At 34.0% G+C, this 10,302-nt stretch overlaps 1 pseudogene; it reads left to right on the top strand.

Annotated features, from left to right (window-relative positions):
- The first annotated feature begins 3,527 nt into the window (after positions 1 to 3,527).
- LOC123587068 lies at positions 3,528 to 3,619 on the top strand (annotated as a pseudogene).
- The last annotated feature ends 6,683 nt before the right edge of the window (positions 3,620 to 10,302 follow it).

The following is a 10,302-nucleotide window of genomic DNA, read 5'->3' as shown; positions in this document are numbered from 1 at the left end:
TTTACAGAACTGAAATTAAAGAATATTTAGTATATATTTATACACACACCCTCCTGATTCGATAACTTTTACTTTGCACATATTTTTATAATTTTTTAAAAAGTTTATTGATTTATTTTGAGAGAGAGAGAGGGCAGGGGTGGGGCAAAGAGAGAGGGAGAGAGAAAGAATCCCAAGCAGGTTCTGCGCTGTCAGCACAGAGCCTGACGTGGGGCTTGAACCCACGAACAGTGAGATCATGACCTGAGCCGAAACCAAGAATCAGGCATTTGACCAACTGAGCTACCCTGGTGCCCCTGAACACATTTTTAAATTCATCTTGACTGCTGACTATAATGAGACTATATTTGAAGTACTATATCCAGAGGAGAGACAGAAACTTACTGGTGTTTTCATTAGATGTGTTGAAATTGTGTGCAAGCTCATAGAACTAAGGAGAGAGATATTGTGAAAATATGGACACAAGGAAACTACATTAAAGGCCTGTGTAAAGATCTGAAAGAGAACTATGAGATGTGTGGATTTACTCTTTTTGTATGCAAACAGTCGGAAGCAGGAGAGAAAGAAAAGGGTGGATGCTGCATGGTGGCCAGCATTCTTGGGCACAATAATCTCTTAAATATATATTTTAAATGAGAACAGTCTTTTATATTTACCTACAAGTTAATGATTTCCAGTTCTCTTCACTTCTTTGTGCAGAAGTACACAAGTCCCTTAGCCTGAACACCTTTAACATCTGTTGTCGTGAAGGTCTGCTGAAAACGAATTTTCTCAGCTCTTGATATTCTGAAAATGTCTCTTAAATTTTTTTTTTCTTCTCAGTTTGAGGGATATTTTCACAAGATAGAATCTAGGTTGACAGTTGTTTTTTCTTCCTTCAGCAACTTTAAAGATGTTGTATTTTTGTTTTCTGTCCTCCATTATTCCTGTTAAGAAGTCACTGCTAATTCGTTTAAGATTTCTTACATCCTAATGTAAGACTGTGACCACTTTTCAGATTTCTTCTTTATCTCTGGTTTTTAAAGACTTGATTAAGATATGAAAGGTGTTCATTTTACTTGGGATTCGTTGAGCCTTTTGGATTTGTGGGTTTATAATTTTTGTCAAAATTGGAAACTTTTAGGTACTAGCTCTCCATTTTTTGTTTCCCTTTCTCACAACTTCAGAGACTCAAATTACAGGTATGTCTGACCTCTTGATATTGTCCCATTAGTCACTTAGGAAATATTCAGTTTTTTGCCTCTTTTCTCTCTGTTTCACAGATATTTTTCATCGCTATGTCTTCACAACAATTTTCGCCGATCTTTTTTGCCAAAATGTCTTATTTGTTGTTAAGCTTATCCAATAATGTTAATTCAGCTCCAGAGATTTGATTTTTTATAATTTGAATATTTTACCTTCATTATGTTTTTTAATGTTCTTGAACATATTTTAAATACCTATATTGAAGTTTATTTCTGAAAATTCATCTCTGTGATCTGGGTCTGCTTTTATATTTGTTTTCTCCCTGATGACAGCACAGTTTCTCAATCCATCAGATGTCCAATAATTATTTATTGGATGCTGGGTATTTGAATTTTATGATGTTAAATATCAGAATTTTGTTGGTGTTCATTAATGATGATGAGTTAACATTGATCAGCAGTTATTTAAGTATCAGCTTTGTCTTTAAAGACTTTTATTTAAAAGCTTGATATTATGGGTGCATATTAGCCTTAATTACTGAGGTATGATGACACCTAAATTTATAATGAATTCCCAGGGTGTTCATTAAAGCTTTCCTATTTTGGATGTTAAGAAATTGAATGTCCCTCAGCTCTGCATGAGCTCTGAAAATTATTAACTTATATCTTATGGTAAGTATTCTTTGCCAATACTCATGGAGTTTTATCCTGCATGTGAGCTGCTTGGTAATAAGCCAGACTCAAAGGTAACCTTGCACAAATTTCTTGTACTCTTTCTAATACTTTGTCTTGCAAATTTCTGCCCCCCTTACTCTTGCTATTTCCTCAACTTAAAATCGTATTTTTTTTTCTGTTTAAGGAATACCCCTGTAAACTTCTCAGTTTCTAATTGAGACTGATATTTCTTCCCCACACTACAGCCTTTTAAGAAAGTGATTGATGTTGTATGGTTCATTTCATTGTCTCTCCTATGTTAAGGATCTCAGATTCCTCAGTGTCTAGAAACAGTTATATTACATTTATTTTTCCAGTTTTGTAGTTTTTTTGGCAAAAGGTAATGTGTTTATTAATTAATCATGGCCATGGCCATCATGATCATGGCCAATTAGTCACGATCCTGGCCATCTTTTACCTGACATATATATGTCCAATTACCTTACTGAATTCTATTATTGCTCATAGAATTAACTCATAGATTTTTTTCAATTAGTTTTCTTAAATTTATCAATAAATAGATTCTGTATAAATATTAGTAGTTTCAACAAACCCTTTTAAAATTGCTATACTCTAATTTATTTTCCAGTCTAATATGATTGGTTTATAACTTCAGTGTAGTAAGTTGATAGTTGGAATCCTCACCTTCTTTTCCATTGCATTAGGAGAAATTAAGGCCCATTAAAATTAGGCTCGGTTTCATACTTATCTTTTGTGAACTTACACAATTTATAGTTATGTTCCTTATTCTCCTTATTATAACTTTGTATGGAATTTGAATTTGATATATTTCTGTTGTTTATTTTCTTTTGATACATTTTTGTTGTGAAATTAGTTTTCTTGTGCTTTTAGAAAGGACCAGGTTTCAAGGAAGCTTTTCTATGTTTATTAAATTTCAGTAATCAGAGTGGAGGTAGTATTTATATTATTCTGAGAATAATTTAAGAAATGAGTAATTAGTGGATGTTCTAATTTATCATTCCCTGTGCCAATGAGAAACTGAATTCTTAGGGTGAAATAAGGAACACATAGATGCAATAGGAAACAGTTTAATTAAAATCTCCTTAGTCTTGAAATTTGATTGCAAGAATCAGTATCAACTTTGCAAGTTGATACTTGATTGGTCACAGTTTCTAGTCTTTTATATTGGACACAGGATATATATTTTTCCTACCTGTAAATATTTCCTACCTCTTTACACTATAAAGACTTATATATGATTACTAATGCATTAGCATTAAGACCCAGATTGTGGTCTTGAAATGTCACCCCTTACTAAAAGCAGCTTAGGTTTAGTGGAGATATTGCTGATGTCTGAGACAGGAAATGAACATGCTGAGCCGGTCAATCTTGTCATGTCAGTTAGCAAGTAACTATCAAAGACAATAGAATAGATATAAAAGATATTCAAGGGCTGACACTGCAAGTCTTCCACTAAACAAAATGAAACTATTTGAATTTGAAGAATTTTAATAATTAGAATGGATTGAACACATCAAACTTATTTATATCTGTGGGGTACATAATATTATTTAAAAATAATTGTCTACCTTCAGAAGATTATAGAAATTAACTTATTATCATGAAAACTTGCTAATAAAAGGAATAATAAAGAATTAAGAAGTTTTCGTGCTCACTTCGGCAGCATATATACTAAAATTGGAACGATACAGGAAAGATTAGCATGGCCCCCGCAAATTCGTGAAGCGTTCCAGAATTTTATGGAACAGAATAGAGAACCCAGAAATGGATCCACAAATGTATGGCCAACTAATCTTTGACAAAGCAGGAAAGAATATCCAGTGGAATAAAGACAGTCTCTTCAAGTGGTGCTGGGAAAACTGGACAGCGACATGCAGAACAATGAACCTGGACCACTTTCTTACACCATACACAAAAATAAACTCAAAATGGATGAAAGACCTAAATGTAAGACAGGAAACCATCAAAATCCTTGAGGAGAAAACAGCAAAAATCTCTTTGACTTTGGCCACAGCAACTTCTTACTCAACATGTCTCCAGAGGCAAGGGAAACAAAAACAAAAATGAACTATTGGGACCTCATCAAAATTAAAACCTTCTGCATGGTGAAGGAAACAATCAGAAAAACTAAAAGGCGACTGATGGAATGGGAGAAGATATGTGCAAATGACATGTCAGTTAAAGGGTTAGTATCCAAGATCTATGAAGAACTTATCAAACTCAACACCCAAAAAAAACAAATAATCCAGTGAAGAAATGGGCAAAAGACATGAATAGACACTTCTACAAAGAAGACATTCAGATGACCAACCCACACATGAAAAATGCTCAACATCATTCATCATCAGAGAAATACAAATCAAAACCACAATGAGATATCACCTCACACCTGTCAGAATGGCTAACATTAACAACTCAGGCAACAACAGATGCTGGCAAGGATGTGGAGAAAGATCTCTTTTGCACTGCTGGTGGGAATGCAAACTGGTGCAGCCACTCTGGAAAACAGTATGTAGGTTCTTCAAAGAATTAAAAATAGAACTACTCTATGACCCAGCAATTACACTACTAGGTATTTCTCTAAGGGACACGGGTATGCTGTTTTGAAGAGGCACATGCACCCCAATGTTTATAGCAGCACTATCAACAATAGCCAAAGTATGGAAATGTCCAAATGTCCACCGATGGATAAATGGATAAAGAAGATGTGGTGTATAAATAAAATGGAGTATTACTCAGCGATCAAAAAGAATGAAATCTTGCCATTTGCAACTATGTAGATGGAGCTAGAGGGTATTATGCTAAGTGAAATTAGTCAGTCACAGAAAGGCAAATATCATATGACTTCATTCATATGAGGACTTTAAGAGACAAAACAGATGAACATAAGGGAAGGGAAGCAAAAATAATATAAAAACAGGGAAGGGGACAAAAACATAAGAGACTTAAATATGGAGAACAAATAGAGGGTTACTGGAGGGGGCATGGGGTAAATGGGTAAGAGGCACTAAGGAATCTACTCCCGAAATCATTGTTGCACTATACGCTAACTAACTTGGATATAAATTTTAAAAATAAATTAAATAAAAATTTTAAAATAAGAATTAAGCTGTTTTCCTGCCTTTCCTATTAATTCTGCGATGAGTAATCAAACAGTAGATAAGAGGAAGTATTTCTTTTAAAATTATTCTAACCAACAAAGAAAAGTGAAATAATAGCATCGAAATTTCAACTTTTTAAATAAACAAATATTTAGATATAGGCATTAAGCTTCAATGGTTGCTAAGGTCACAAAAAGAGACAAACATTATAGGTTTCCTATAGCCTTGCCATATCCCGCTTACAGTTTTCCAAAGAGATCGGATCAGAGTTTGATCCAGTCTCTGGACCCAGTTGCTAGTTAGCAGGAATGAGAGAAGACAGAGGAACATGTTGAACCGCACCATGAATGTGCAATCAGTGAGATCCAGACTGGGGGAAACTATATAGTTCACTTCTTCAAGGAAAAGGTGATTGAAATAAGGGGGGATTAGAATTGTATCTGTGGACTGACTGAAAAATATTAATCTATAAACCAAATATGTATTTTCAAATAAAGAACTAATTGCTTCATTAGTTTGACCTGAAAGTCTATTTGATTTTTATCTAGAAAACACCCATGTTCTACTACTAATCACGTGGTCAAAATCGACATATGATTTTACTAGCCATTTTAAGAGTAACTGCATAAACACCTGGGGTAAGGAAATTCTATAAGAACTTACATATCAGAAAATAAATCAAGTCTCCCTTTCCATAATTACTCCCAACTACTCTCAATCATAGTAATTTGGTAATTTTTCAACACAGCAGCTCAGGGTGAATACTGGAACACACTAGTTCTTCCAATACTCTACAGGATTACACTAATTCAAAAATCACGGTATTTCTACTACCAGCAATAGCAATAAAAAAACCAAACAGAAAACAAATTCATTGACTACCTCTAATGCAAAGGGGGAAAAAGTTCCTACATCCTCAGTGCAAATGTTATATATTATGTTTTACTGAGGAAGCTCACAGGCAGAGAAACAGCAAAGCGTAAAAGATCTCCCACACCTGCACTGCTTCACCTAAAAGTATGTCTGACATGGGCATAGCTGCACTTGACAACTTCATAGAAGAGCTTCAAGACAGAGACTTTACCTCAATCATCAAAATATTTATAAGGAAAGGAGGACAGATAGCAGCTGTGTATCAATGGGAGTGCACTGGTTGAGGAAATGCCCTTATTTGAAAGAAAGAATCTCCAGTCTACCACATCTTCTACTGAGCTAACTCACAACTACTATGCTAAATTATTCCTATCCTACAGAAAAAAAGAAGAGGAGAGGACAAGCAGGGCCATCCAGAGTTGTCTCTACCTCTTCCCCAGTGCCAAACAAAATAAAAGGCATCACTCAGCTTCATGATATGGGCCCTGCCCATCTTTCCAGCCTCATTTCTCACCCCATCCATTCTGTCCTTTTAACCCCAGCTATATAAAATCATTGCCATTCTTACAATGGATGGTGCTGTTTTGCAATACTTAGTATTTATACTGTCAGGAATAATAGTAAAAGAATTTAAAATAGGGAAAAGATTACTGAGTGTCCTGCCCAGTTCACCCTTCAGAGTTATCTTCCCTTTTCATTGTCTTTGAAGCATATTACAGTTCTATAAATTATGAACACAGATAGTAATGCCTGTAATTCCTGTTCACAGATATGCAGATTAGCCCTAAGGAGATGCATTTGACTATTGCCCTATGGATGTTGATAATTTTGCATCTATTTGTAAATTCATTTTAGTATTCTTGATGACCAGTATATGTGCGAATGTTTTCAATTCTCTTTTGAACCCCCTATATAATGTCTTACTGATTCCCTCATTAACTAGTGAGTTAAATAAAACCTTAGATGTATGTTTATTTTACATTTGGAAAAGAATCATAATTTTACCTTTTTGAACATTTTATCACACATTGTAATACACACAAAAAGTGCTGAAAACCACACAAAACAAATGCATGCCATAAAAATTATTTAAATGTTAACACCCTTGTAATCATTATTCAGGTAAAAAAAAAAACCAGTACTTTGCCAGCCACACAGAAGCCCCATCCATGTGCCACACCACAATTACCAGCCCTCCATCTTCTCATGGGTAACTATTATTCTGAATTTCAAAAAGATCATTGATTTTTAATTTTATAACCCAGATATGTATCCTTTGATATTATATTTATCTTCTCCCTTTTTTCAACTTACTATGACTTTTAAGTCTCTTTTAATAGGTCCCTCATCAATCCCCTTCTTTTCCTTAAAATTTATCTGTTGAAAAACTGAGCTATAATTTTCCCCACTATCTGAATCTTGCTGATTGCACATTCATGGTGCAGTTCAACATATTCTTCTGATTATGAATGATATTTTCAGGTATTATTATAGCAAGCATGATGAATACTTCAGGAATTAAAGGCATGACTATGGTCAAACCTGCCTATGCTGTAATCGTATGATAAATTACCTTGGACCATGTCCAAGGACTTGCCAAAATGAAAATTTAAACCTTTATATATTGACCAAAAATTTTTTCCTTTTTATATTGCAACCTATTTTAATTTTTATGTCATTGTCAAATATACAACTTCATTTAACATTTCCAAAAGGATTAAAAAACTTGTCTTTGTAAATTCATAGAATCAAAACTATGGATGGATTTCAACCCATAGATGAGAGAACCAAGATGAGAAAAATTTAATGACTTGCTCACTGTCAGCATATTACTGGCAGAGTTGAAAATGAAATAAGATTTTTATAACTCCTGGGCCTTCCCTCAGCTCATCTGAAAGTGACTAAAAGCTTTTGGCTTGGAAAATGCTCTGCTCGTGTCCCATGTCTAAGCACTCCAGTTTGCTTGTGACTTTACTAGCCTCCTACAAGATTCCTTTTTTTCTTCCACTGGGGCTTTAACCTGCAACTGGATTTAAAAAAAAAAAAAAAAAAGCTAGATTAAAAAAAGACCTACCAGGGTGCCTGGGTGGCTCAGTCAGTTAAGTGTCTGACTTCAGCTAAGGTCATCATCTCGCTGTTCATGAGTTCGAGTCCTGCTTTGGGCTCTGTGCTGGTGGTATGGAGCCTGCTTGGGATTCTCTCTCTCTCCCTCTCTCTCTGCCCCTCCCCTACTTGTGTATTCTCTCTCTCTCTCTCTCTCTCTCTCTTTCAAAATAAATAAAGAAACATTAAAAGAAAGAGCTACCATGATTCTGTCTTTCTTCTAGCCTCTAGTCCTCTGACAGTTCTCCCACTTTTTTTGCTCTACTATTACATCATAGTTTGATGGTGGTCTTCCCCACCTGCAGACCTGTAACAGGCTTATTTTCTGATCCTTTATTGCTAATTATACTAGGACTCAATATATTTTAAGTTTTTAAATTTGATTAGAAATTTTTATTTTTAATAAACATTTTATTTTGAAAGAATCAGATTTATAGAAATATTGCAAAGATAGTATAGGAGTTCCCCACATATTCTTTCCTCAGTTTCCACCATTGTTAATGTCTTACATTACCATAGTATATTTGTGAAAACAAAGAAATCACTATTGGTGCCTAGATGATGAACTAGGGTTTGATTTGGATTTCACTTTTTTCCACTAATGCCATTTTTCTGTTCCAAGTTCTAATCAAGAATTCCTCATTGCACTTATTTTATTTTTTCCACATTGTATTTACTAGTCATGCCTGATTAGTTACCTCTATCTATGACAGTGTCTCAGTCTTTCCTTGTTTTTCACCACTTTGGCAGTTTTGAGGAATACTGGTGAGGTATTTCGTAAAGTATCTCTTACTTTGGGTTTGTCTGATGTTTTTACCATGACTAGACTGGATGAGTTTAGGAAAAAAATACCAAAGAAGTGGAATGCCTTTTTATCACAACATATCAGTGGGTATATACTATCAACATGACTTGCATTGGTGATGCTAACCTTGATCATTTGGCTTAGGTAGAATTTGCCAGGATTTTCCACTGAAAGTTTTTTTCCCAAACTTTTTATGCTCTATTCTTAGGAAGCAAGTCACTAAGTTCAGCCTGCCTTCAAGTGGGAGGGGGGCAGAATTAAGTTCTACCTCCTGGAAGAGGAAGTATCCACACAAATTATTTCTAATTCTTTTGTAAGGAAGATTTATCTCTTCTTTTACATTTATTTATTCAATAACTTATTCCATCAATACAGACTCATGTGTATTTACATTTTCAGTTACAATCTAGTAACTGCAGTATTTATTTTGATATCCAATAGTTCCAGCTTTTGTCATGGGTAACTCAAATTAGTTCCTTGTTGCAGGATTTTTAAGTAATTAAATACACTTCATTTCTTAACTGTTACTATGGGAAGCAAAATTTTTTTTGATATCAATAAATCTTGAAATAACTTTTTAAGTTAATGTGATGGATTCTGCTGACAAAAAAATCTTTGAAACAAAACATACAATGTTTGCTATAGTTTGGAATTAGAATATCATAATTCCCCATACACTTTAATGCTCAGTTTTAAAACTAGCAATGTGTGGCCACACTTTATTTATCCTTTATGTCCTTATTTTTATTTATTTATTTATTTATTTATTTATTTATTTATTATTGTAGAGAGAGCATAAGCTGGGGAGTGGGGAAGAGGGAGAGAGAGAATCTATGTAGATTCTATGTTAAGCATAGAGCCTGATGTGGGGCTTGATCCTATGACCCTGGGATCATGAACTGAGCTGAAATCAAGAGTTGGATGCACAACTGACTGAGTCACCCAGGCACCCTGTCCTTATTTTTTAAATAATTCAATTCCATTTTGAGGTATAGTATTTATATATGCATTACCATTGTGATAAAATTTCTAAAATTCCCACCCACTGATGATTTTCAAGAAAAACATTCTATATTCTTTTTGTTCCCTTTTGAAATATAACATAAAATAATAATAAAAATATGTAAAATATATCTGGGGAAAAACATTAAAACACTCCTGAAATACAAATAAAGACTTTACTTTTAATTAAAAAAAATGGACACGATGTTAATAAAATCTCAGTTATATCCCAACAGTGCCCCTGCCTCCCAACCCAGTGCTATTTAAACAATGACACAGAAAGAAAAGAATACATATTAATGGTCAAGAAAGTCATATAACAAAGAGAAGAAGCCTATACTTAACAAATCATAAAGTTTCCACAGTTTAAAAAAATGTGTTTGTTGTAATTTTTGATAGACCGATAGAAAAAAATCTGAAGTTTAGAGGTAGACTTAAATATTAGAGAAAATCAATATTTAATAATAGTACCTTTTACATCAGTGGGAAAAGATTGGCGTTTTAAAAACAATTATGGTGAGACAAATGTATAACCATT

The sequence above is a fragment of the Leopardus geoffroyi genome, chromosome C3, assembly GCF_018350155.1.
Source record: "Leopardus geoffroyi isolate Oge1 chromosome C3, O.geoffroyi_Oge1_pat1.0, whole genome shotgun sequence".
Classification (NCBI taxonomy): domain Eukaryota; kingdom Metazoa; phylum Chordata; class Mammalia; order Carnivora; family Felidae; genus Leopardus; species Leopardus geoffroyi.
Note: the sequence above shows the minus strand (reverse complement) of the source record. Positions and strands in the feature narration are given on the sequence as shown.